General features: G+C 41.3%; 2 long non-coding RNA genes across 16 annotated transcripts in view; one reads left to right on the top strand and one right to left on the bottom strand.

Annotated features, from left to right (window-relative positions):
• Positions 1 to 3,461, bottom strand: part of LOC144616106 (uncharacterized) — a 237,090-nt gene extending 233,629 nt beyond the window's left edge. For 2 of the 12 annotated variants that reach the window (XR_013555027.2, XR_013555032.1), the window contains exon 1: positions 3,369 to 3,460. This is a non-coding gene — a long non-coding RNA (uncharacterized LOC144616106). Of the gene's footprint in view, positions 1 to 3,368 lie in introns of all 12 variants that reach the window. The other 10 variants (XR_013555026.2, XR_013555030.2, XR_013555033.1 and 7 more) reach the window with 9 other exon arrangements.
• Positions 3,462 to 3,540: 79 nt separating this feature from the next.
• The window catches only part of LOC132691655 (uncharacterized), a 61,250-nt gene continuing 37,254 nt past the window's right edge, over positions 3,541 to 27,536 (top strand). For 2 of the 4 annotated variants that reach the window (XR_013555035.2, XR_009615926.2), the window contains exons 1-4: positions 3,545 to 3,677; positions 4,803 to 4,932; positions 14,055 to 14,113; positions 24,594 to 24,776. This is a non-coding gene — a long non-coding RNA (uncharacterized LOC132691655). Of the gene's footprint in view, positions 3,678 to 4,802; positions 4,933 to 14,054; positions 14,114 to 24,100; positions 24,270 to 24,593; positions 24,777 to 27,536 lie in introns of all 4 variants that reach the window. The other 2 variants (XR_013555037.2, XR_013555036.2) reach the window with 2 other exon arrangements.

Raw genomic sequence — 27,536 nt, 5'->3', positions numbered from 1 at the left:
GACTTTCAGGGGTTCTCAAATAGTGCCCTTGTTTGCAAAACTTCTGAACCAATTAAGAAGTAAGGCAAAGGAGAATGGCAGATGGCAGGCCAAAATGTTACATGTACTACTTACTGGTTGTACAGATATCACTAATTGCCCCCAAATTTGCTCTTTTTCTTTGGGATCACATTTCCCAGGCACCCTTACAGCTAGATCACATTACCCGCATGGCTCTGTTCTCTACAATGGAACGTGAATGGATGTGATGTCCCTACTTGCAGACCAGGCTCATATGACTTCCCATTCATGCTCCTTCATTCTCTTTGCCCTTCTTGTGGGCAAGTATGGAGATACTCGGGGAGACTCTAGAAGGCACATGTTGAGGAGATCAGAACCAGAACGACTGCATGAAGAAGTGCCATCCCACCGACCTGAATACCAGCCATGTGCTGTTAGGAGACAAAGAAATAAACCACTTGTCCTTTGGTCACTAAACGTTTGACGTCTTCTATTACTGTAGCTGAACTTACCTTAGCTAATGAGAAACTGACTTTAAAGACTGTATCGTTCATCCACGCACAAGCAAATTCGAGCATCAAGCAGTCTTTTCCACCCTGAACCTCTGACCAGGGTTTTCCCCATGATCTTCCAACCCTTGCCTCACATGCTGGCAGGAGCCCAGCAGAAATCCTGCCCCAGTGATCCTCACTGGAATTACAAGTAATTCCTCTCTGGATAGCTGCTTCTGGAAAACACTTTTGAACGGTTACTTATAGAAGAATAGAAGGAATAGGATCGGGGAATGGAGATAAAAGGGAACAAACAAGTAAAACAAGAAGGATCGTATTAGCCTGGACTCTAATCCTGATCCATTCCCAGCTCTACTTCTGCTCCATGGACTCAATTTTGGCATCTTGTCCACACGCTCCCCAGCATCCAATCTTGGCTTGCCCTGGAATGATCTTTCCTTTTCCATCTCAGCCCACGCAGCTGGGAATTCTGCAGCAGCATAAGTCTGCCAAAAACAATAGCCTTCCTAAATGTCCAACAACAAGGGAATTGGTCTATAAATTATGAAGCATCCAGTCAATGGAGTATTATTCAATCATTAAACATGATAAACAGAAAGCCTTTGGAACAACAGGGAAAATGGCCCTGAAATAAATGTCACTGAAGTTTTCCTCTCCTAAAAGCAGGCCCTGCAATTGCATATGCAATATGGCAACAACATTAAAAAATTGTCCATATGGGAATAAAGCTATGGATTTTTTTAAAATATATGAAATTTATTGTCAAACTGGTTTCCATACAACACCCAGTGCTCATCCCAAAAGATGCCCTCTTCAATACCCATCACCCATCCTCCCCTCCCTCCCACTCCCCAACAGCCCTCAGTTTGTTCTCATTTTTTAAGAGTCTCTTATGAATAAAGCTATGGATTAAACTTGAAGAAAGAAAAGCAATTGTTGGGTTAGAATAGTGGGATTCAACAAATTTTTTTATTGTTTAATTACAGCTATTCTATGTCTAAATGATAAGATGTTCAGCCTTTGCCATCCTACGAGGAGAGGAGAGGAGAGGAGAGGAGAGGAGAGGAGAGGAGAGGAGAGTCCTCCCACCTCTCCTTGCCTTCAGCGGGAATCACTGCAGTGGAGAACAGAGGGTAGCCGGGCAGAGGCTCCAGGAGGCGCCTAACTCCGGACACCCCATGCTCTGCACCGATTCGGAGTCTGAGTACAAGTCCTGCGGTTGCTTCCATATGTCCTTGCTTTATTTTTAAATGTTTTAAGATTGGAAGCATTTTGCATTCTGATGGTGGTGTTGTCTCCCTTGGTAACTCAGACACCCAAATAGAAATACGGTCAGACTCCCTCCCTTCTGATGAGCCCAGTTAATGTGACATTGTTTTATAGGAGTAATGGGAAATCAATGTCCTTAGATCATCTGAACGGATTAACATAACCCTGTTGACAAAACTTGTGAATGTGGGATTTGCATTCCTGTCATAGTTCAAGAAGGTAATGGGGTCAACTTTTAACTGTTTCTGTCACCTTCTTGAAATGTACACAGAGAATGCCTACGTGAAAAGCATTCAGGGGTGCCCGGGTGGCTCAGTTGGTTAAGCATCCAACTCTTGATCTCGGCTCACAGTTCGTGAGATCGAGCCTTATGTGGGGCTCTACAACGACAGCTCGGAGTCTGCTTGGGATTCTCTCTCTTTCTCTCTCTCTCTCTCTCTGTCTCTCTCTCTCTCCCTCCCTCTGTCTTCCCTTCCTCTCTCTTTCAAAATAAATTAATAAATAAATAAGCATTCAGTACCAGTAGGATGCAAATTAATGCACATTGCACATGTTTCTTACTTCAAAATATCTCAAAAAGCTTAATAGTTTATCACCACCCTCCCCATCTCTATCCCAGTGGCTCTGTCCTCTCAGGTAAGGGAAAAAGGCAATGTATCATTGTCATTCATGCACCAAGCCCTTATCTTGGCTTCCCTAATGTGAAGTCTGTGAGAGGAACCTTCCTGGGAGACGAACTCCTGGCTCCAGGCTTTGCAGAATGCCCATGCAGTTAATGTAACTTCAGACAAGGCACTAAGACAAAGGATCGAGAAACCCATGCTGGGAGCACGTTAGGGCAGAAGAATAGAGAGTGACAGCTGAACAAACCGTAGGTATTCTTGCTCAGGGGGATGAAGACTGAAAAAACTGTAATCAGCCACTGGATGAGGTTAATGAATTTTTGCCTGGGGAATCTGACCCTAAAACTCATTTCTCAGTTCAGTGGGGGAAGGAACAAATCCTGGGCAGCTGACAGATGTACAGAACATGCTGTGTGCAGTGCCCACCGAAGAGAGGACGGCCCAGGACAGCAGTCTTCCCTGTGATCTCACACCCAGCGTCTGCTCAAGGCTGGCTAGAGCTGGTCCGGGCACCAGAAAACCACTTAACCCCTTTTCCAATCTCTTATCACTGCCAGCCCTCTTTTCTGATCTTGTCTTGTGTTGCCTATAGTTTCCCAAAGCACTACCGCCTTCTTTTTTTTTTTTTCTTTTAAATGTTTATTTATTTTTGAGAGAGAGCACGAGTGGGGGAGGGGCAGAGAGAGGGAGACACAGAATCGGAAGCAGGCTCCAGGCTCTGAGCTGTCAGCACAGGGCCGGACGTGGGGCTCGAACCCACAGACCGCGAGATCATGACCCGAGCTGAAGTCGGATGCTCAACCCACTGAGCCACCCAGGTGCCCAGTGAAGCTTAATTTATAAGTTAGGCACAGTAAGCTATTAACAGTAACTAATAACAAAATAGAACAATTACAATAATGCTCTAGAATAAAAGTTATATGAATGTGGTCTCTCTCAAAATATCGTCCTATGCGGCACTCACCCTACTTGTTGCCGTGGTGTTTGTCGTCAGACGATAAAATGCCCCCACCATGAGAGGAAGCGACGTGAACGCGGTAGGCACTGTGACCTAGGCACTGTGACGTAACCACTGTGACGTAGCCTTCCGCGGCTCTTGACGTTATGACGCTACTGCGTCAAAAGGAGGGGCATCTGCTTCTGGAGGGAGGTTGACCCTCCCGGGAACTGAAACCGTGCAAAGCAAAACCAAGCTAAAACCCTCCACAAGGGGGGACCGCTGCGTTTGTTCACCGCTCTAGTCCAGTTCCCAGCAAACACAAGCATCCATCCGGTAAGGACGGATTGAGAACTCAACGTCCTCAAACGTTCTTTAAACGTTATCTTTAAAACGTTCTTCCCAGAGATGCCCGACTCCTGCAACCTCCTGGAAGCGTTTCCCCTCTCCAGCAACCGCAGGTGGGAGAGAGGCGGAGCTATGAAGTTATTCTGCACAAGAAATAATCTTTTTTTATGTTGATTTATTTTTGAGAGAGAGAGAGAGAGAGAGAGAGACAGAATCCGAAGCAGGCTCCAGGCTCCGAGCTGTCGGCACAGAGCCGCAGGGCTCGAACCCACAAACCCTGAGATCATGACCTGAGCCAAAGTGGGACGCTAAACCGATCGAGCCACCGGGGCGCCCAAGAAATCATCTTTTTAATTACCCCCTGCGATGGTCCTGATTCTCGGTGGCATGCCGTGGGGTTTGAGCAGCAAACACAGGACATGGTGGCATTTTGGAGGGATAAACCCAGCTAGGAGGCTCCAGCGTGTGATGCGGAGCCTGACACCGAATCAAATAACAGCTCGTGTTACTAAATCTGAACGTCCCCATGCCAAGCAAAGATGGAGACGCTCACTACCGGCTACAATGAGCTGGGAAGATTTAACAGGAGCCCCAAGCTGCTTTCTGCACGTGACCGCCACACCCCCTTAACTTAACTTTTATTTTTCCCTCATTGAAATGGAAAATTCTTATCTTGTACTTGGAAATGCGGCATTTTCTTCGGAATTCATTAAGATTTTGTAGTGATACTAATTCTGGTTTACGATTTATGAATCTAATTAGGAAAAGCTTCCTCCTGCCTTTCATGTTGAGTTAATGAAATGAAATGTCAAAACGCACACTGAGAAATTTTTTAAATCCTCCAGTTAACTTCTGTCACCATACATAGTTACAAAATTTTTTTTTCTTGTGATGAGAACTTTAAATATCTACCTCTTAGGAATTTTCAAATACACAATACGGTATCATTGACTATAGTCACCGTGCAGTACATTACATTCTCATGATTTATTTCTTTTATAACAACAAAAAAAAATTCCTCTAATCAAACCCTGATTTCGCCAAAGAAATGCTGCTAAGATACTTAGAAACTTAGAAGTGAGAATTAACACTATGAATTTTGCCTCTTTTCAGGATGCAATGCTTTTGCTGTATTTGTGAGTTAAATTCAAACAAGCTCTTACCAAGAAAGCAAGCTGTGTCAGTATAGAGGCTGGACAAAGAAGAAAGTAATGAGCTATGAAAAAGTCCTGGTGTGTCAAAAGTAAGAAGTCTTAAAATTCACTGGTAGACCTTGAAGCCTCTGTTTCTGTTTCCAGCAGATGATTATCAATATTTTAAAATTCAACTGAAGTGAATATTGCAGAACTCAAAAGAGCCAATAAAGTCTGGGCAATTAAAGGAAAAAAACCCAGGCTTCAGAAGTTTACAAATTTGGCCTCACTAGTAGGGTGACCCAACTGCCCTGGTTTGCATGGAACCGAGGGAGGGCTTTTTCAGGATCCAGGATTTTGGTGCTAAATCCAGGGCAATCTCAGCAGACTGGGATAGCTGGTCACCTACTTTCTAGTTCTGGAAGTTCCTAGCTGAAAAACTTCATTCCAATTACTTCCCCCAACTACACTTTCCTCCCCTCTAAAATGGAAATAATGGGTTGTTTTGAAAATTTTAAATATAAGTATAATTTCTGGGACATTTAAATGAGACTTGGCACTCCATCTTGCTGATAGACATTTTCAGCAAGAAGACCAGAATTTCACCCAAACTTTATATTTAATCTTTTATCAATTGAATAAGGAATTTTGTATTATTTTACTACATTCTTTTTCACGTAGCCAAGTATACACTTCACATTTCAAAATGTTTTTCAGTTTGAAATTATAAATCCTGTCTAATGTTTAGAATCTGAATATAGTCATGGATTTCTTTTAAAATTCTTTCCAAAATTGATTTTGTACTGATTTCAGAGAAGAGAAAATGTTCCCTCTTTCTGCATGCATATTCTGAGAACTCATTAAAAAGCCTGAAGCAGGCTAATATAGGAACGAACATTCACCGTCTTTGATCATAGTAAACTACAGACAAATCTAGAGTGATGTCAATATATAAAGATTGTGATGGGGCAGGGAGCAGGACTGTGGGCCACCAACAGTTCTGTCACGTGTATGTCTGACTTGTAAACAAAGCAAATCCTTGGGGTCAGTGTGAGAGGTGTTGAGAGGTAGGTCAAGTTCGGAAAGGAAATTTCAAGAATTGCACAAAGGTACTTCAGGAATTGGCTGCAGTCCTAATAAGGAACTGGAGCAGGAATCAGAAGAAACACAATGTTCTTGAGACAAAGTAGTCAGGAGGGAGCAGGCTGTTACTATGGCAGCAGGTTGGGACAGGCCAGGGACTAACATCATGGGATCAGGTGGCTACTGAAATCTGATGTTTTCAAAAGACTTTCTTTAAAACCAAACTTAGTTATTTTTAATCAATTAATCAATTTATGGGAGGCCTTTTCCGCCCCATGTCTACTATTTTTTAAAAAATTTTTGTGTGGGGTGCACCTGGGTGGCTCAGTCGGTTAAGCATCCAACTTCAGCTCAGGTCATGAGCTTGCAGTTTGTGAGTCTGAGCTCCGCATCAGGCTCTGTGCTGACAACTCAGAGCCTGGAGCCTGCTTCGGATTCTGTGTCTCCCTCGCTCTCTGCCCTTCCCCCGCTCATGCTCTGTCTCTCTCTCCAAAATAAATAAACATTTTAAAAAATCAATAATAAAAAAATAATAAAATAAAATTTTTGTGTGTGGAAGAATATGTGCTTCCTAACCAACCTCCTTCCTATGCATGTGGGAAAACAAGCTGAATGAAGAAGAAAGTTCTAAGCAACTTCTTCCACCATAATTCATACCTGATATAGAAAGCATGAAGATGATTCATAAGAGAGGGCAGATTTTTTTTAAGTTGTATTCTGGTAATAAAATTACAAGTGATCCCAATAAGAAACAAAGAGAGGGCAGAGCTAAAGAGACCAATGTCCTTCAATAGTGAAGTCACTAGAAAGTCACATTTCAGGAGGCAAGGGCAAAAGAGAAGGGTCAGCGGGAGATATCATACAGAGGAAAAAGAGAGAAGGAATTGGTTTGAATCTCTAAAAATGATGTTAAAATACTGAAAACTTTCAAAGAGCTGAAAAATGTCGAGCATGCTAAGAGAGCAAACAAACGTTTTTTGTTATATTAAAAGTAAATAGGGGTTCCGGAAGATGGCGGCGTAGGAGGACGCGGGGCTCACAGCGCGTCCTGCCGATCACTTAGATTCCACCTACACCTGCCTAAAGAACCCAGAAAACCACCAGAGGATTAGCAGAAGGGAGTCTCCGGAGTCAAGCGCAGACTAGAGGCCCACGGAAGAGGGTAGGAAGGGCGGCGAGGCGGTGCGCGCTCCACGGACTGGCGGGAGGGAGCCGGGGCGGAGGGGCGGCTCGCCGGCCAAGCAGAGCCCCCGAGTATGGCTGGCAAAAGCGGAGGGGCCGGACGGACTGTGTTCCGACAGCAAGCGCGACTTAGCGTCTGGGAGGTCATAAGTTAACAGCTCTGCTCGGAAAGCGGGAAGGCTGGAGGACAAAGGGAGGGAGAGCTGCTGAGCCCCCGGACGGCAGAGCTCAGCTTGGCAGGGAACAAAGGCGCCAGCGCCATCTCCCCCGCCCATCCCCCAGCCAAAATCCCAAAGGGAACCAGTTCCTGCCAGGGAACTTGCTCGCTCCGCACAAACACCCAACTCTGTGCTTCTGCGGAGCCAAACCTCCGGCAGCGGATCTGACTCCCTCCCGCTGCCACAGGGCTCCTCCTGAAGTGGATCACCTAAGGAGAAGCGAGCTAAGCCTGCCCCTCCAGCCCCCGTGCACCTTGCCTACCCACCCCAGCTAATACGCCAGATCCCCAGCAACACAAGCCTGGCAGTGTGCAGGTAGCCCAGACGGGACACGCCACCCCACAGTGAATCCCGCCCCTAGGAGAGGGGAAGAGAAGGCACACACCAGTCTGACTGTGGCCCCAGCAGTGGGCTGGGGGCAGACATCGGGTCGGACTGTGGCCCCGCCCACTAACTCCAGTTATACACCACAGCACAGGGGAAGTGCACTGCAGGTCCTCACCACGCCAGGGACTCTCCAAAATGACCAAACGGAAGAATTCCCCTCAGAAGAATCTCCAGGAAATAACAACAGCTAATGAACTGATCAAAAAGGATTTAAATAATATAACAGAAAGTGAATTTAGGATAATAGTCATAAAATTAATCGCTGGGCTTGAAAACAGTATACAGGACAGCAGAGAATCTCTTGCCACAAAGATCGAGGGACTAAGGAACAGTCACGAGGAGCTGAAAAACGCTTTAAACGAAATGCAAAACAAAATGGAAACCACGATGGCTCGGCTTGAAGAGGCAGAGGAGAGAATAGGTGAACTAGAAGATAAAGTTATGGAGAAAGAGGAAGCTGAAAGAAAGAGAGATAAAAAAATCCAGGAGTATGAGGGGAAAATTAGAGAACTAAGTGATACACTAAAAAAAAATAATATACGCATAATTGGTATCCCAGAGGAGGAAGAGAGAGGGAAAGGTGCTGAAGGGGTACTGGAACAAATTATAGCTGAGAACTTCCCTGAACTGGGGAAGGAAAAAGGCATTGAAATCCAAGAGGCACAGAGAACTCCCTTCAGACGTAACTTGAATCGATCTTCTGCACGACATATCATAGTGAAACTGGCAAAATACAAGGATAAAGAGAAAATTCTGAAAGCAGCAAGGGATAAACGTGCCCTCACATATAAAGGGAGACCTATAAGACTCATGACTGATCTCTCCTTTGAAACTTGGCAGGCCAGAAAGGCTTGGCACGATATCTACAGTGTGCTAAACAGAAAAAATATGCAGCCGAGAATCCTTTATCCAGCAAGTCTGTCATTTAGAATAGAAGGAGAGATAAAGGTCTTCCCAAACAAACAAAAACTGAAGGAATTTGTCACCACGAAACCAGCCCTACAAGAGATCCTAAGGGGGATCCTGTGAGACAAAGTACCAGAGACATCACTACAAGCATAAAACATACAGACATCACAATGACTCTAAACCCATATCTTTCTATAATAACACTGAATGTAAATGGGTTAAATGCGCCAACTAAAAGACATAGGGTATCAGAATGGATAAAAAAACAAGACCCATCTATTTGCTGTCTACAAGAGACTCATTTTAGATCTGAGGACACCTTTAGATTGAGAGTGAGGGGATGGAGAACTATTTATCATGCTACTGGAAGCCAAAAGAAAGCTGGAGTAGCCATACTTATATCAGACAAACTAGACTTTAAATTAAAGGCTGTAACAAGAGATGAAGAAGGGCATTATATAATAATCACAGGGTCTATCCACCAGGAAGAGCTAACTATTATAAATGTCTATGCGCCAAATACCCGAGCCCCCAGATATATAAAACAATTACTCATAAACATAAGCAACCTTATTGATAAGAATGTGGTCATTGCAGGGGACTTTAACACCCCACTTACAGAAATGGATAGATCATCTAGACACACAGTCAATAAAGAAACAAGGGCCCTGAATGATACATTGGATCAGATGGACTTGACAGATATATTTAGAACTCTGCATCCCAAAGCAACAGAATATACTTTCTTCTCGAGTGCACATGGAACATTCTCCAAGATAGATCATATACTGGGTCACAAAACAGCCCTTCATAAGTTTACAAGAATTGAAATTATACCATGCATACTTTCAGACCACAATGCTATGAAGCTTGAAATCAACCACAGGAAAAAGTCTGGAAAACCTCCAAAAGCATGGAGGTTAAAGAACACCCTACTAACGAATGAGTGGGTCAACCAGGCAATTAGAGAAGAAATTAAAATATATATGGAAACAAACGAAAATGAAAATACAACAATCCAAACGCTTTGGGATGCAGCGAAGGCAGTCCTGAGAGGAAAATACATTGCAATCCAGGCCTATCTCAAGAAACAAGAAAAATCCCAAATACAAAATCTAACAGCACACCTAAAGGAAATAGAAGCAGAACAGCAAAGGCAGCCTAAACCCAGCAGAAGAAGAGAAATAATAAAGATCAGAGCAGAAATAAACAATATAGAATCTAAAAAAACTGTAGAGCCGATCAATGAAACCAAGAGTTGGTTTTTTGAAAAAATAAACAAAATTGACAAACCTCTAGCCAGGCTTCTCAAAAAGAAAAGGGAGATGACCCAAATAGATAAAATCATGAATGAAAATGGAATGATTACAACCAATCCCTCAGAGATACAAACAATTATCAGGGAATACTACGAAAAATTATATGCCAGCAAATTGGACAACCTGGAAGAAATGGACAAATTTCTAAACACCCACACTCTTCCAAAACTCAATCAGGAGGAAATAGAAAGCTTGAACAGACCCATAACCAGCGAAGAAATTGAATCGGTTATCAAAAATCTCCCAACAAATAAGAGTCCAGGACCAGATGGCTTCCCAGGGGAGTTCTACCAGACATTTAAAGCAGAGATAATACCTATCCTTCTCAAGCTATTCCAAGAAATAGAAAGGGAAGGAAAACTTCCAGACTCATTCTATGAAGCCAGTATTACTTTGATTCCTAAACCAGACAGAGACCCAGTAAAAAAAGAGAACTACAGGCCAATATCCCTGATGAATATGGATGCAAAAATTCTTAATAAGATACTAGCAAATCGAATTCAACAGCATATAAAAAGAATTATTCACCATGATCAAGTGGGATTCATTCCTGGGATGCAGGGCTGGTTCAACATTCGCAAATCGATCAACGTGATACATCACATTAACAAAAAAAAAGAGAAGAACCATATGATCCTGTCAGTCGATGCAGAAAAGGCCTTTGACAAAATCCAGCACCCTTTCTTAATAAAAACCCTTGAGAAAGTCGGGATAGAAGGAACATACTTAAAGATCATAAAGGCCATTTATGAAAAGCCCACAGCTAACATCATCCTCAACGGGGAAAAACTGAGAGCTTTTTCCCTGAGATCAGGAACACGACAGGGATGCCCACTGTCACCGCTGTTGTTTAATATAGTGCTGGAAGTTCTAGCATCAGCAATCAGACAACAAAAGGAAATCAAAGGCATCAAAATTGGCAAAGATGAAGTCAAGCTTTCGCTTTTTGCAGATGACATGATATTATACATGGAAAATCCGATAGACTCCACCAAAAGTCTGCTAGAACTGATACATGAATTCAGCAAAGTTGCAGGATACAAAATCAATGTGCAGAAATCAGTTGCATTCTTATACACTAACAATGAAGCAACAGAAAGACAAATGAAGAAACTGATCCCATTCACAATTGCACCAAGAAGCATAAAATACCTAGGAATAAATCTAACCAAAGACGTAAAAGATCTGTATGCTGAAAACTATAGAAAGCTTATGCAGGTAATTGAAGAAGATATAAAGAAATGGAAAGACATTCCCTGCTCATGGATTGGAAGAATAAATATTGTCAAAATGTCAATACTACCCAAAGCTATCTACACATTCAATGCAATCCCAATCAAAATTGCACCAGCATTCTTCTCGAAACTAGAACAAGCAATCCTAAAATTCATATGGAACCACAAAAGGCCCCGAATAGCCAAAGTAATTTTGAAGAAGAAGACCAAAGCAGGAGGCATCACAATCCCAGACTTTAGCCTCTACTACAAAGCTGTCATCATCAAGTCAGCATGGTATTGGCATAAAAACAGACACATAGACCAATGGAATAGAATAGAAACCCCAGAACTAGACCCACAAACGTATGGCCAACTCATCTTTGACAAAGCAGGAAAGAACATCCAATGGAAAAAAGACAGTCTCTTTAACAAATGGTGCTGGGAGAACTGGACAGCAACATGCAGAAGGTTGAAACTAGACCACTTTCTCACACCATTCACAAAAATAAACTCAAAATGGATAAAGGACCTGAATGTGAGACAGGAAACCATCAAAACCTTAGAGGAGAAAGCAGGAAAAGACCTCTCTGACCTCAGCCGTAGCAATCTCTTACTCGGCACATCCCCAAAGGCAAGGGAATTAAAAGCAAAAGTGAATTACTGGGACCTTATGAAGATAAAAAGCTTCTGCACAGCAAAGGAAACAACCAACAAAACTAAAAGGCAACCAACGGAATGGGAAAAGATATTTGCAAATGACACATCGGACAAAGGGCTAGTATCCAAAATCTATAAAGAGCTCATCAAACTCCACACCCGAAAAACAAATAACCCAGTGAAGAAATGGGCAGAAAACATGAATAGACACTTCTCTAAAGAAGACATCCGGATGGCCAACAGGCACATGAAAAGATGTTCAACGTCGCTCCTTATCAGGGAAATACAAATCAAAACCACACTCAGATACCACCTCACGCCAGTCAGAGTGGCCAAAATGAACAAATCAGGAGACTATAGATGCTGGAGAGGATGTGGAGAAACGGGAACCCTCTTGCACTGTTGGTGGGAATGCAAATTGGTGCAGCCGCTCTGGAAAGCAGTGTGGAGGTTCCTCAGAAAATTAAAAATAGACCTACCCTATGACCCAGCAATAGCACTGCTAGGAATTTATCCAAGGGATACAGGAGTACTGATGCATAGGGGCACCTGTACCCCAATGTTTATAGCGGCACTCTCAACAGTAGCCAAATTATGGAAAGAGCCTAAATGTCCATCCACTGATGAATGGATAAAGAAATTGTGGTTTATATACACAATGGAATACTACGTGGCAATGAGAAAAAATGAAATATGGCCTTTTGTAGCAACATGGATGGAACTGGAGAGTGTGATGCTAAGTGAAATAAGCCATACAGAGAAAGACAGATACCATATGGTTTCACTCTTATGTGGATCCTGAGAAACATAACAGAAACCCATGGGGGAGGGGAAGGAAAAAAAAAAAAAAAAAAAAGAGGTTAGAGTGGGAGAGAGCCAAAGCATAAGAGACTGTTAAAAACTGAGAACAAACTGAGGGTTGATGGGGGTGGGAGGGAGGGGAGGGTGGGTGATGGGTATTGAGGAGGGCACCTTTTGGGATGAGCACTGGGTGTTGTATGGAAACCAATTTGACAGTAAATTTCATATATTAAAAAATAAAAAATAAAATAAATAAATAAATAAATAAATTTCCATTGACTCAAAAAAAAAAAAAAAAGTAAATAGATTAACAAATTTATTTACCAGCTGCCTGGTCTCCTGATGTAGTATTAACAGATGATGGTAAGATAGAAAGGAGCTCAATTTGGATTTTACATTAGACTACGTCATCAGCAAGCTTGATTTTTATTCTGGAAAGGGTAGGATAAATATTGATAGATGGGTAAGGTATAATAAAGCAGCATCGGGCATCTTTGAAGTGGTCTGGTTCCCTGAGTGTAAAAAACACATATTGTGGTGTGTGTTCCTTAAGAATTTGTAGTACTTTGTGGAATTATGGAGACTGGATAAATATGTTCCTGCTTATCTAAAAACAGATGCAGATGGAGCTTGTCATTTATGGACTAGTGAGCTTGACATGAAATCTAGGCAAATTTCTGGGGTAGAATATTAACAGGTTGAGTTGTGAGCACATACAAGGGGATGTGGAGAATACTAGAAGATCCCACGGGACCCATCAAGAACAAATCATGCCCAACTGATTTCTCTCTCTCTCTCTCTCTCTCTCTCAATCTCTCTCTCTCTCTCTCTCTCACACACACACACACACACACACACAGACTGGATTAGTTGATGAAATAAATGCTTCAGATGAATCTGAATTGCAAGAAAGCTTTGCACAAGGTCTCATGATATCCTTGTAGAAGAAATAGAAATGTCTAGAGAGAGTCTGAGGGCAAACTCCCACTCACTGAATGACCTTACCAAAGGAGTACAAGTTAATGCATTTTGTTTGCATTGGGGAGGTCTTTTCAACAGTTTAATTAATAACAAATGGTACCATTTTGATCAGATGTGTGAACTACATGGAAAGGGGAGGGATGCCTAATACATTAAAATGACAGCTTCTTGAAATCTTTTTAAGGGGAAAGTAGCTAGAAAATTTTTTTTAAAAAAAGCTAATTTAACAATTTTACTTGCACTGTGGAGCACTATTAGACAGGTAGCATAAGATGCAAATGTGTTAAAAAAATATGTTACATCTTGAGAAAAGTCTATCAATTAATTTTTTCTGTGAATTGATAAGCACATGAATTAATTTTAGAAGCATAGTCTGGACAATTCCAGGTTCAACTGGAGCATAGTCTGAAAAGCATTGTATTGTACTTGGTAGTAGGTTGCTTATTTATTTACTTACTTACTTACTTATTTATTTTAGAATGAAGACTTTAGAAGAATTTCAAAGGATGAGAAGTGTCCAGTTATAGGAAGGATAAGGTATGTCTGAACAGTATAAACAGGATCTGGATTTTCACTAACCAAGTATTAAACATTAATATTAGCGTTGTGAGAGAGATGCCAGAATTTCAAGTATGAACTTAGGCTCTGTTAAAGGAATACATTAGTTCATGGAACAAAGGGTATGATGGTACCCTCAATATCATGCTGATTTGTTTTGTTCTGAGAACCACATGCCATGAAGGGTATGAATGAACTGGAGTGTATCCAGCAGAGGAGGTCTCAACCTTTTGATAAATCTTTTGGTAAAGAGACTAAATGCTAAGGTCACATGAATGACAATTGGTTAGCCTACGGGCAGGGAGATCATTGCCTTCAATTACTTGAAAGCTGAACTTACAGAAAAGGGATCAACACTACTGTACTCTCAACATGGCCCAACATGCATGTAACCAGTGAAGCTAGGAAAAGCTAGTGAGGCCCACAGCCAAGGTGGAATAATCTCAAAGATGACCACTCTCAGAGCTGGCACATATATTTTTTTTAAGTGCGCAAAGTCCTAGGTTGCAGGTTTTTTTGTTTTGTTTTTTTAAAGAAAGAAGATGGTAGAGCCAAGACACAAAGCCACAATAATCAGAGAGAACCAGAAAGCCAATGAGCAAGGGGTAGCAAAACAGTCAGAAAATGGGAGTGATAAAGTCAGAGGAATTTTAGAGCCACCAGATGACATATGATTCCCCGGGGCCATACTCATGGATATGCCCTGTGCATTCTAAGGGACTAAAAATAAAAACACTGATCAACCCAACCTCCCTGCAGGCAAGTGAGAAGAGATTAGGGAGCTTCTTATCCATAGTTTCAGCACATGGAACAGATGAGAAAAGTTTTGAAGTCTTGACCGAAGAGGGAATCAATTTCCAATTTAGAATATTTTGGGGAAAACAACAACAGAAACAACAAGCAGAGAGGTACCAAAATCAAGCAGCCACATGAAAAGTAGAAACCAAGATTTAAAGTCAAAATGAGAGGAGAATCCAGAAGAGCTATGGGCAAAGAGGATGACAGTGAACAGTAGAGTGAAGGGAGATAAGCTTGAAAGAATGAGGAATCACCGTACCAATACCTATGGTGGATGGATTTTTATGTGGTTTCCCTGTCATTTGGATGGAAAAGCCATGTGCATTTAAAGGGGACAAAATTCTCAGGGGAGAGATTTTCCTGAGGGGAGTCACCTTTAGAACCACCCATTTCCAGGAGAGAACATCAGCCCTCCAACTGTATCTGCTTGACATGTTTGATGAGGTCCAATTACATGAGAAAGAAGGCAAGGCCCATCTGGGATAGCCTGATATGATCCTATTCCAACAGCTTTAAGCTGTCATAGTCTCAGCACCTCTGCAAGGCATGCAAGATCTCAATGTAATGTCCCCACAACTTCTCAGAAAATAATTTGTTGACTGTTAACTCCCATTCCTGCAGAGTACAATTAATTTGATTGAAAGGAGCCAAGAATGGCAGGCTCAGATCCCAAGGCCACTGCAATAAGCCCTGCCCAGGAGACTAGGATCCCTTTCAGTGTAACTGGTGTTGGTGTTGTCTGGGTCTGGGGAAAGCAGGTCAAGTCAGAAGTGAACAAGACCTTCAGCTTCAGAAACAGATATGTTTCTTCTGTTTTTCTTGAAATTAGTTACCAAGCCTATTTAGAGCATAACAGTGGGGAATAAATCACCAGTAGTTTCTAGCCATCTTTGATTATTCTGGAGAGTGAGTCTCACAGCAAAATCACTAACATTTTATCTAATCTCAAGAAGTTACATTTCCTATACTCAATGTCATGTTTTGGGGCTTCCAAACTCACATTCCTTGGGATTTTCCCAAAGAGAATGTTATGTAAACATCAATGTTTATTCAAGGAATGATTTAACATAATATCCAAACAGATAAGGATCTCTCTGCCCATGAGGTCACGTCAGATCAGATTCATAATCGTAGGAAAGTATACGAGAACAGCACAACCTGAAGAGCATTACTCTTTCTGAGTTTCTACCTCTGGAAGGTTGCTTTCTACCCAACACTCTGATTGCTCTCTATAAGCCTGTGGGTACCTAAAAGCATCAACTTCCTTAAAAGCTGTTCATTAAGAGGCACTAGACTAGAAAATGGGGAAGCAGCAAGAGAAGGTAGCAATCCAAAATGATTAAGGTGTACTTATTTATATAGGGCTTTGTTTAGAGCACAAAAAGGGAGCATATATGCTTTTCACGGAACCAAGCGTCAGTTACTAAACCCACACAGCTGTACTTCCACTGCATCCTGGTAAGAAAACATCTGCCCCTGGATGACCAATCTGGATTGCCTGAGAAAGATGTGATGGAACAAGGTAGGAGACAGGTCTCCTGAAGCAGGCTGACAGGGACAGAGCTAGTGCTGGTGGTAGGATTCTGAGGTTCGGTGGGAAGCATGGATCTTGGTAAGAAAGAGGACCTAGTTTGAGGCAGAAGAGAACAAAGAGTGGGGGAAACATGGAGAGTGAAAAACAGCAGTAGACTCTATCATGTTTTTCAAGCACAATTCATAGGAAGTAGTCTGTGCCTCACCCAACAGAGGCTGCTCTAGCAGCAGCCATGACCTTGGTTTATGTAAATGTCTGGGCCTACCAGACCAAATCTGAACCTCAGAACTTGCCAGAAGCTCCATAATTTTCATGCTTGAGCTGAATATCGTGTCATTTCTATAGGGAGGCAGAATGCTCTCTTCCCCTTCTTGGCAATGAACAGGGTGCATTGGAAAGTGAGTTTAACCTTGCTGGCAGTCTGGGTGGTGACCAGCCATGATGATTATACCTGGTATCTCAGGTGATTATGAGGAAAATGGCTTGTTCGGTCAAAATACACCAAATGATATCTGAGAGACATGCTATACCCTCACTTAAAGAGATGGTAATACTGTCCCCTGAGGTTCTTAAGAAATTAGCCCCATGAAATAGGACTATTTATTCAAGCCAAAGAGCTATAACAAAGGCCTATTGGCTTCCAACGATACTCTCTTGGAGCTGATATATGGTAGAATTGGCTCATCGTGGTAGACAATTTCTACACCTTCCTGCATAGAATTGCAAGGGGTAGTGGGCAGTGCCTACCTTTGCATCCAGGAGAAACTTATTTGCATGTATGAATGTCATTTGGAGAAAAGGTACTAAAATACGAAACAGGTACCATCATAACAAGAAATACAAGATTGGTGATCTCTAAAAGTTCTTCTAATATTAACACCAATTTATACATATACTTTCCTTTTAAAAAATGTAATTTATTTAAACAAAAACAAAAACAGTTCACCCATTTCTCCCACCCCTCCTACCCTGCCTCTGGCAACCACAAATCTGTTCTCTGTTCCCATGAGCTTGCTCCACTTATAAGAGAGATCATATGGTATTTGTTTTTCTCTGTCCGACCTATTTCACTTAGCATAATGTTCTCGTTTCATCCATGTTGTCACAAATGGCAAAACCTCATTCTTTTTATGACCAAATACTATTATTATATATGTATGTGGTGTATATGTGTGTATATGTGTGTGTGTATGTATGTCACAATTTCTTGATTCATTCATCCATCAGTGGACACTTAGGTTTTTTCCATATCTTAGAATATGGATAATAATGTAAATAATGCTGTGATGACCATGAGTATGCGTATATCTTTTCAAGTTAGTGTTTTCATTTTCTTTGAATAAATATCCAGAAGTAGAGTTGCTGGATCATATGGCAATTCTGTTTTTAATTTTTTGAGGAACTTCTATACTGTTTTCCATAGCGGTTGCACCAATTTACATTCCCACCAACAATGCTCAAGTGTTCCTTTTCTCCGCATCCTTGCCAACATTTCTTATTTCTTATATTTTTGATACCAGCCATTCTGACAGGTGTGAAGTGATATCTCATTGTGGTTTTGATGTGCACTTCCCTGATGATTAGTGATGCTGAGTACCTTTTGATGTACCTGTTGGCCATATGTACGACTTCTTTGGAAAATGTCCATTCAGATGTTTTGCCCAATTTTTTTTTTTTTTTTAGAGAAAGAGAGAGCACATACGAGTGGGGGAGAGGGACAGAGGGAGAGAGAGAGGGAAACTTAAGCAGGCTCCACACTCAGCACACTCAAGGTGGGGCTTGATCCCATGCCCCCGGGATCATGACCTGAGCTGAAATCAGGAATGGGACACTCAGCCCACTGAGCCACCTAGGCACCTCATTCTGCCCAACTTTTAATCGGATTGTTTTGGATTTTGCTATTGAGTTGTATGAATTATTTATATATTTTGGATATTACTCTCCCACTGGAATATGATTTGCAAATACTTTCTCCCATTCAGTAAGTTACCTTTTCATTTTGTTGGTTTCCTTTGCTGGGCAGAAGCTTTATAGTTTGATGTAGTCCCACTTGTTTGTTTATTTTTGCTTCTGTTGCTTTTTGCTTTTGATGTCAGATTCAAAAAATCATCGCTGAAACCTGTGTCAAGGAAAGTAGTACCTTTGTTTTCTTCTAGGAGTTTTATGGCTTCAGGTCTTACAGTCAGGTATTTAATCTACTCAGGGTAAATTTTGTGTATGGTGGAAGATAGGGGTCGAGTTCCATTCCTTTGCAGGTGACTGTCCAGTTTTCCCAACACTATTTATTGAAGAGACTATCCTTTCCCAGTTGTGTATTCTTGACTCCTTTGTTGTAAGTTAATTGGCCATATATGCGTGGAATTATTTCTGGGCTCTCTATTCTGTTCCACTGATCTATGTGTCTATTTTTTTAAGCCAATACCTTACTGCTTTAGTTACTATAGCTTTGTAATATAGTTTGAAATCAAGGAACATGAAGCCTCCAGCTTTGTTCTTCTTTCTCAAGAATACTTTGTCTATTCAGAGTCTTTTGTGGTTCTATACACATTTTAGGGTTTGTTTTTCTATTTTTGTGAAATCTTTTACTTTCATCTCTGAATTTTTAAAAAAATGCTTATTAATCTAAATACATCTCTAATTTGTAAAATTTCAGGCAGTGCATTAAAATGAAGGGGGAATTGGTTAATTTTTAGACATAGTACAGTAATAGTCTCTTGGGCAGAGGTTGATCATTACTTTAAATATTTACATACATGCATGCACATTTACATGTATCTACACCAAGATTCTAAAGGACATACAGAACGATGTTTCTACCCTGCCCTTTGCCCAGGTAGGTGGGCTTTTAGTAACTAGAAGAATAATCTGGTTCTTAGCCTTGGAGATAATGGAAGTACAAAAGACAAAAAGAAAAGAAAACTTTTGTTCTTCTAGAGCAATTGCTCTCAAGCAAGTATACAGCAGAATCACCAGGGAAACACACTAAAAATACAGACCTCAGAGCCCCACTCCCACATATTTTGGGCTCAACAGCTAATTTGTGTCATTATAGGCCCGTAGAGAACTGTCTTTTCCAGTGGTTCCCAAACTTTACACATAGCAGAATCACCAGGAAGTCTTGTTAAACACAGCTTGCTGGGCCCAATCCATTTCTGATCAGTAGGTCTAGGGTAGGACTCAAGAATTTGTATATCCAGTAAGTTCCCTGGTGGTACTCATGCTGTTGGTCTGAGAACTACATTTCGAGAACCATTGCTCCATTTACATCACCAATCAGCTCTCCTAATTTCTGCCTTTTCGCTAAGGGATTAGAGCTCTGATTCAACAGGTGTCACTCACAGATTTGAATTTGTAGTAAATTTCCCAGGTATTTCCTATCAAGGGCTATGCTAAGAAATGCCAATTTATGTCCTTTATTTTTTAATTATATTTATAGTATTAATTTCCTGGTACATCATGTGCACACTTGTGATGCCAGAAATAGTTGTAGTATCAGAACCCTGTTGCAGATTATCCCTACTCTCTGAAGCCCCATTAAAATCTGATTTCCTCCCTGCTCCTTGCCCCTGCTTGCTTAAAATTGCATAATCCATGCCTAGACTGAGCAATGATTTTGAGTGAGCATCCTCCAATTCCACCATTACTGCAAAATAACTAAATCTAACTATAGAAACTAGTTGGAATCTCCATTGGCTTAGCACCAACATTGATTTCAAGATTGACCCTTGAAGGGTGGATGGCAGGCCAGTAATCACTGGACACCACAGGGATGACAGCGCTCAGGGAGTTCAGTCCACCGAGCTGTGCTGCAACCTAACTTTAACTGAGCCAGAAGGCATTTCTTTAAGAGTAAAGGGGTCTTTTCTTGCTTACATGTCAGGTGGCTGATACATATTTCCTTATTCCTCTCCTTCAAGGAATAACCCATCCAACTATGTGGCCTGTGGTTGGCCCATGCACATCTTCCAGGTCTCATTTGTGGGAAGAATGAAGAAATCTAGTAGGTAAAACTCTGTTGAGAAGTATAGGTGCCCCAATAATGGCAGAAGCAGCAGCTGGGCACTGAGCAGGCAAAGTTTTGGGTTCACTGTTGGAGAGTTGAGCCCCTAGGGTGACCGCCATTAAATAAACTGGTTATCTCTAGATGTACACCTTCCTACCTTGTCCTTTAAAGTAAAAAAGACACTACTCTTTATCCCTGCAAAATCTGGTTTAATGCCACCACATCACACTCTGCTATCTGATTCCTTTCAGCCAATGGGATGCATTTTCAAAATGGTGGGCTTCAAGTAAGGGATTTTATCTGAGGTCTGGTAACAATCAACATATAGCCAAGCTAACCAACCACCCTCTGCCAAACTAAAATCTTAAATTAAAGAACATTTAATAAATTCACAAGCCCATTAAATGGTTTCATAAATTTATCTGCTTTCTCCTCTAAGAAGAAAGCATAGAGTTTGAATCCTGGCTCTACCCGTTACTAGTAATGGCTTTGGGCAAGCTAAACTTCTTTGAGCCTCAATCTCATTGCTTAACAAGTAAAAAGCAATGTTAGTACCTTCCTCATAGGATGTTGTGAGGACTCAATGTAATAGATAAATATAGTAAAATTATGTATACAATGTATTTATACAAATAAAGGTAATAAATGTAAAGTACCTCTAACAGTATCTGAAATTTAGTAACCATTCAGTAAGTATTTTATTTATTAACTCAAAATTTTCTATAAATGATACTTCTTTACAGAGACTTGTCCATAATTATTACCAGTGACCTCCAGGAAGGGAAGTTCTTAAGGGACTCAGTAAATGGCTGACACTGATGTGTAACTCAGTATCAGGCAACTCACTGCTTTATCAAGCACTGCAGAATGGAAAAGTTATGCTGCCTCATTTTCATCACTTAAATACAAATACAAGTATCTGTGCCTCCTCTGTGAGAATCCTAAAAACTGGAAAACCCCAATGACCATATATAATAAAAGGTAGAAGTGACTCAACTAGAAATCTAGGAACTCTCAATCTGAAGTGTTCTGGGAAGACCTGAATATTCCCAGCTCTCCATATTCAGGGGCTTTCCTTATACTCCCTGACCCGTTTATAGAAAATAAATGGCAGCTTTGCCCTTTCAGCTATTCAATGTATCCCTTAAAAATTTCCACTCAGGGTCCAGTATCAATTATTTACCAAGTTCCTAGGTGACACTGTGACATCATCTCCAGGTGTGCCCAAACACCATCACAGGCATAGTGATTACAGGAAGTAATCGATTTTGACTGTGCCTAGAAATGGATGTCTTCTTTCCAGTCAATACTATGGATAATGATTTTTTTTTCTCATTTAAAATTGCCAATGAGTTTCACTCAATTCTAGTTGCTCAATTCCACTTTGGATTATTCTGAGAAGCTTTTTCACATAAGCGTAAGTGTGAAATATCTTGTTAGAGCGGTCTTGCTACATGACCTTCAAATGACTTAACTCAGAGGGCAATAGGGTGTTTACTAATAAGACTTGCAAATTCTTGGAGACTTAAGTTGGATGAGAGCAATAGTAGCTTGTCTCCTCCTGAAAAATTCCTGGTGAATTGACATCATCTAACTCTGCCCAGCCAGCTGTCTGTGGATAACTCATAGACCCTGAGGCATTGTGGGTAGTAAGTTTGTATTAAGTAATTACCTGGAATTGAGCCTATTTGAAATAGTATTTCCATTGCCACTTTTATCCATCTATTTCTGTTGACATGAGCATTTTAAGTTTCATCTTTTATTTTTGCACTTCATGTACACGTTGGAACGAATGGCTCTGGGGGCATTGGTTATACTGTAGGCCCAAAAGAATCCTCATTCCTCATTATATACTTTGCTCATTTTGATAGTGTAAATCCATCCTCCTTAAATCATTTCCCTAACAGGTGCCCAATTTCTGATACTAGCCATCGACGTGTGAACAATACTGCCACCCTCAGGGAGTCCTGGAAAATGCCTTTGGACATGAAAAGTTGTTTACATTGGTATGAGGCTGAGGAACCCGCAAGAAATAAATGAAACAATATTTGTTTGAGCTGCAAACTGGGAAAGAAAGGACTATATTGTTGAGATGTCCCAACAATTATGAGAGGGAATTTTAGTTGTTTTAACAACAGCTAAATGAAAGCAGGCATTTTATGAGAGCTTTTGGGGGTTTCCAGGAGAGTGGGATCAATGCATCCCCTCCAAATACTTGAGCAGCGACTCACTGATGAAATGTCAGCTGGTCACAGTCTGCTCATTGTGTGACACCCTTGCCTGGGCTACATGTTTCACTGCGGAAGTCCCTTTTGTCACCAAGGTCACTTTGAGATCCCTCCCTCCCCGGTTTTCTTTTGTGGTTGAATGTCACCAGTGTTCTGATGACCACATGTTGGTATGTGATCAAAAGACATTTTTAACCCACTCAGTTGGTTTGCAAATTAACAGCAGCCCAGAGAAGCATAGAAGAAAAATCTCTTTAGAGAAAAATCTTGATATTCAAAATCTGGAGGAAGGGTTCTTCCCTTTGATCTCTGAGCAGCCGAAGACTCCAATACCCAAAGAAGGCTCTTGATCTATATAAGGAGTACCCTTTCAGGTCAGCTGCAGCAAGATGAGATGACATCCGTTAGGCAAGTTGGGCCGGTTTCCATGTTGTCAGACGACCGGGCACAGCGTCCAGGAAAGCGGGTTACTAGCAGTTTCCCTTGCCACACGCCGCTGGCTCCCTCCTCTTTCAACTACCATGAAAAATATGAAAAATATTTAGGCAAGGCCAGCACCACCCCTAAACAGCAGTAAGAACCAGCCTACCCCACACCCACCTTCGCCCACACCCACCTTCAGTTCTGTGCTGGAAATTTCACCAATAAAGAGGATGAGCTTTCATTTTTACCACTTGGCTACATTGTTTTCAAGGTTTTGTTTACCAAGCTGTACTTGAGTAACAATTTTTCATCCTTTTGTACATCAAAGATTAATAGAAATTCCAAGCAAGACTTCTGTTTTGTTTAGCTCATGTAGCATTATCACAGGCAAACATTCTTTCATCTTTTGATTTTGAAACTGCCTTTGCTGAGCGCAAGAAGCCCAGAAACCCTAGAGTGCTATAAGGTATCAGGAGTCATGAATTCTTTTTAGGTTGTCATGAGCTCCTTTCAGAACCATTCTTGAAAGCAAGCTTTACATCAGCATGAAGAAGACCAAAGGACCCCAGAGTCCTAGTGTGCTGGGCAGGGAATTTCTGAAAATCAGCGAAGGCAGTTATGGAAGAACTGAGGCAGAGATAAAGGGACAGAGGACCAAAGACAAACTTCACTAGCTACACATTCATCACAGGACATTCTACTCACAGATCTTAATCTCAGTGGCAATGGGTATTCAGAAAGTCGACAATATCAGTGTCTAGAATGGTGCCTGACTTGTCATCAGTGCTCAATAAAGATTTACAGGTGTATAAACTTTGGGTGGGGCCAGGCAGGGCAGGAAGGTGGAGAAGAGAAGAGTGACTTGTTGGTTCTTATATTTGATGTTTTATGTTCTCTAAATTTGCCATAATAGAAAAATAATAAACTTTGTTTAAAAAAAACAAAACAAGAGAGAAAAACTAATGTGGCTGTTTAATTAGCAGGAGAGCCCAGGACCCTGGCAGCAGGGCATAAAATGACTTTTCCAAAGCAGAGGTTCAGCCCCACACAGCAATGAGCCCAGGCAACCCGATTATCAACCCAGATCATCGTTATTTGTCTTTCATCATTTTTTTCATCTGTGGAAATCACTGATGCTCCCATGAAAAAGTATGTTGCAAAGCTATTAGAGAACAGAATACGATCTTATGATGCCAAATAATTAGCTTGAAATATGTCTGATACAGCATTTTAGCTGAAGAATTAAGTGTCATTCTGGAGAATTATAGCATGCAGTAACGCTTAGAGTTGCAAAACAAAATGACACAGTGGAGAAAAAAAAACGTTTCTTTCTTCCTTTATTACATTTGGCTCAGCATATATATTGAGTGCTTGATGTGTTTACTTATCCTAATGATCACACTGAATCCCCTCAGAAGGCGTAATTTGAAGCCTTGCGTTTTAAATGTAACTGACCGAGGTCTCTTAATTCAGTTATTCAGAATGACAACGAGTCCTCTGTCTGTCGAGTGCTGAACAGAACCCTGGTCATACAGGTGCCCAGCTGACATGAAGCTGAAGGTGGTGGTTACTTGTCAACTGACATCTGGATGAACATGAGCAAATGAAAGGCACCCAGAAAACCGAGGCTGAACGCTTCATATTACATAAAATATGGTATGTAAAAGTGATGCATATGGATTAGCTGTTGTGTTGTTATTTTAAACCCCTTGACCAATGATCATTATAGAAGTGAGAAAGAGTATCAGAAAATGAGAAAACGGATGGACTTAGGGCCAAATGTTAACTCTACTCTCCTTGGCTGCTGTCTTTCTTCCATTCATTCATCCATCCATCCATCCATCCATCCAATCGCACCAGTTATTCATAAATTCTGCAGATATTTATGGCACAGTACAATGAGTTGGTTTCTAGAGACAGAATGATGACAGTGCAGTTAGAAGGCTTTTCTCTTCCTTGTCAGAGGTAAAGATTCTGGCGGCTAGTAAGAAACCAGATTTGAGGGGCATCTGGGTGGCTCAGTCGGTTGAGCGTTCGACTTCGGCTCAGGTCATGATCTCATGGTACGTGAGTTTGAGCCCCGCATCAGACTCTGTGCTGACAGCTCGGAGCCTGGAGACTTGCTTTGGATTCTGTGTCTCTTTCTCTCTCTGCCCCTCCCCCACTCATGTGCGTGCTCTCTCTCTCTCTCTCTCTCTCTCTCTCTCTCTCAAAAATAAATAAACATGAAAAAGTTTCAAAAACAAGAAAACAGATTTGGAAGGTTGATCCATTTCTGTAAATGAACTGGGGCCACAGCTATGCTTTCATGAACTCCCATTTTAGGATCTGTGAAGTTTTCCTATATCAAAAATAGTAGGAATCTACTTTTATTCTCTGAAGGGTATTATGTTTGAAATATTTCTTAGGCTGTATCTTAGACTGAAAGCTGTAAATGGCTATAAACTCCGTGACTGACACTGCAGGTCCTTAGGAATTGACACGCCAGCCCCTTCTCTTACTGACCTGCACAGATTCCCACTGACTCTCCGTGACCACGTGACCACTGCTGCCGCCTTTGAGTAAATGGCTTTGGACTTTTCCCAGATGGGCAACTTGTGTCTCCCGCCTTAGGTTCAGATGCCATGGGGAAACACATGAGGAGCTCAAAAGCACCACTCCCCCTCAGCTTGTAGTCCCAGTAATCTTAGCTGCATTGAGAATTTGCCCATGACAGTATTTGAGTTCTCCATCCCCTGCTTTTTATCAGAGCAAACCCAACACTCAACAGGACTACAAGTTCATCTTCATGGACTGTCTATGTCGGCTGCTCTCTTATAATCTTGATGTAGCTTTCTGTTATTATGCTATTCTAAACTGCCATTATTTCTTGTATTTCTTGTATTTTCTTTATCCTGAAAATAGAATGCATTTTTCTCCTATCTTCTCTGATTGTATATGGTGGAACTATATTTGACCATTTGGTGTAGTCCACTAACCTAATATGTACAATATTGAGGAAAATTGGAAAGCTTTTCAGATTTATAGGTGTTAGAGCAATATGATGACAGAATTTCAGAAATAGCCTCTTCCCATTTATGGGGCTCAAGATGGAATTAGTTTTCAGAGCTGTGACACAGATTGGCTTTTATGAGAAGACATCCCACGATTTATGGTCTTGAAGAAAAAATATTGACTGAGGTGAAGACAAGGTCAGTATTTACACCAAAGAAATATGCCTGAGGATATACATTTCTGTGGTATTTTCTCCATTCAAGAGTGTGACGATAATACCATAATTGTGGGTTTGGTTTCCTTTTTGGTTATATTGAGCTCAAGGACCGAAGGACAGGGAGGAAGAGGAGAGGGAAGGGGAAGGAGGATGAGTTTTCACAGATTCTATATATTGAAGGCAGTAGTTAATAATATATGCCTTATAGTTACCCATTGACTCCATATGTATTTATAGAATCTACTCTATTCCAGGTCCTATGTTAGGTGCTAGAGATAAAATAGTGAATGAAGCAGACATAACCTCTTTTTCTTATGAAGGGCTCAGCGTAGTGAGGAAGAAAAACATAGAACAAATTATAAATGGGAAGCTAATTATGAAAAAGGAAGTATAGGTAACTGCTACAGGAATATTTGATGTAGGTCCTGACCTAGTTGGAAGGGAGAGGCAGAGAAAGGGGGAAAATAGGAAACATCCTCTCATGGAACTGAAGTTATAGTTGAGGTATGAAGAGTCAGTCCTAGTTCAGCCAGGCAAAGGGTGGATTGAGTCTGGGAGTGATGGAGCAAAGACAGAAAAGTCTCCACAGATGGAGAAAGACCAGACAGCATGCCCTTGTAGTCCTTTAGTCTAGTACACAGGTCAGCATACTTTGGTCTGTAGGCCAAATTGATCCTGTGTCTGTTTTTATAAGTTTTATTGGAACCCAGCCATGCCTAGTCACTAATGTATGGCCTAAGGCCATTTTCACACTACAGGACGAGAGTTGAATAGTTGCACAAAAGAGACTGTGTGGCCTGCAAAACCTAACATATTTATGACATAGTCTGAAAAAAAAAATGCCAACCTCTAGTCTAGAGTAAGCGATTTAGTCATGCATAGTAATACTAGGTGCTGTAACAAACCACTCCAAAGTCTCAGATACTCATTTGATAAAAGTTTTTCTCTTATATCACAGCTTTGTGAGCAGCTGACCTAGGTAGCTGTTGTCTGACTAGTGAAGCAGGGATGTTATCTTGAGGTTTGGCCCTCTGCTCTCCAAGGGTCCTATACATCCAGCTGTGCAGATGGGGGGCAGAAAATGTAGTCAAGGATATGAAATGCTTTAGTTGCCAGGTCTGGGGGTATTGTACATCACTCTTCATGCCCATTAGTCATGTAGTCCCACCCAAATCCAGGGAAGGCTAACAAAGTAAGTTTTCTGT

This window comes from Panthera onca, chromosome B1 (genome assembly GCF_046562875.1).
Source record: "Panthera onca isolate mPanOnc1 chromosome B1, mPanOnc1 haplotype 2, whole genome shotgun sequence".
Classification (NCBI taxonomy): Eukaryota; Metazoa; Chordata; class Mammalia; order Carnivora; family Felidae; genus Panthera; species Panthera onca.
This window is presented reverse-complemented; position numbering and strand designations above follow the sequence as displayed.